Here is a 1,361-nt window from a genome sequence, read left to right as displayed (position 1 = left end):
CTCTTAGAACTATTAAAAATAGAATAACTGAAACAAAAAGTCAATGGATGGGGTCAATAGCAGAATGACCCTGAGCTGAGGAAAAATCATAGAACATAAAGATAAAAGAATGGAAATTACACAATCTGATACTACAGAGGAAACAGACTGGGGTGGGGGTCGGGGTGGAGAACAAAGCATCAGGAATCTATGAGACAATAAAAAAATTTCTCATTTATACATTTGGGATCTGTGGTAGTTAGGTTTATTTAGTCAATCTAGCTGGGCCAAGGTTCTCTGTAGTTTGGCAGTTGAAGCCTCCTCCACGATGTGATAGCACATAATGTAAGCACCTCCGTGATGGGATCTGCTGTGAACAGCCAGGCAGTTTTGGAACATGTGGTTGGAGTGCAGCTCCTTCCTCAGGTAATAGCCCCGATGATGTTTCTGCAGTGTGTTGCCTCCTTCATATATTATTACTGTGGGAAGCTTCTTGACTTCTTGCTGGTCTGAATTCTGGATCTGGATCTTAAACCTCTAGTTCTTTGCATGAGCCAATTGCCAGCCATGTTGTCTGCCCCCTGGAAGCCATTAGAGCTTGTCATCTGACCTGCTCACTTTGGATTCATCTGCCTCTGCATCCACCAACCATGGTCTTCTCACCTTCATCTTTCTGTGTCTTGGTTCATCAGTCCCAGCCGATCCACAGATTGGAATCAGATTGGAGTTACTCACTTCTCCAACTGTATGAACCACTGTCGTGTGTGTGTGTGTGTGTGTGTGTGTGTGTGTGTGTGTATCACTGCTTTTATTTCTCTAGAGAACCCAGGATAACACAGGGCCCTAGCAGAAAAACAGAAGGTTTTAAATAAATAGCAGCTGGGAATGTCCCAATATTTCAAAAGACTTGAACTTAGAGAAATTGCAGAAACTGCAAACAAGGTAAAACTCAAAAGAAATGCACACGAAGACCTGTCATAACTAAAACTTGATCTGAATCTATGGGCAAAGAAAATCAGTGTTGAAAGCCATGAGGGAAAAAGAATATCTTTAAATATAACTAAAAACTAATTCAAAGCTTAACAGTTTCCTTATCTGAAACCATCGAGTTCAGAAGAGGCATAATTCAAAGTGCTCAAGGAATTGTCGATCCACAATTCTGTGTCCATTGAAAATATCCTTTAGGAATAAAGGGTAAATCAAGACATTCTGTGATGAAGGATAACTAAGAAAAAATTTCAGTGGGACACCTACTTTTAAAAATTGCCCAAAGGATGTTTTTTAACAAATAAACTGATAAAAAGTAGAATATTATGTGTGTTAAGCAGGGTTCTCTAGAGAAACAAAACCAAGACACTTATGATTACATATATATATATATA

The 1,361-nt window shown here is 39.2% G+C and overlaps 1 protein-coding gene across 1 annotated transcript in view; it reads left to right on the top strand.

Annotated features, from left to right (window-relative positions):
* The window catches only part of ANO5 (anoctamin 5), a 101,443-nt gene that overhangs the window by 18,996 nt on the left and 81,086 nt on the right, over positions 1-1,361 (top strand). The gene's annotated exons all lie outside the window — the stretch shown is intronic.

This window comes from Echinops telfairi, unplaced genomic scaffold (assembly GCF_000313985.2).
Source record: "Echinops telfairi isolate 266 unplaced genomic scaffold, ASM31398v2 ScPeMD7_60;HRSCAF=208, whole genome shotgun sequence".
In the NCBI taxonomy this organism is placed as follows: domain Eukaryota; kingdom Metazoa; phylum Chordata; class Mammalia; order Afrosoricida; family Tenrecidae; genus Echinops; species Echinops telfairi.
This window is presented reverse-complemented; position numbering and strand designations above follow the sequence as displayed.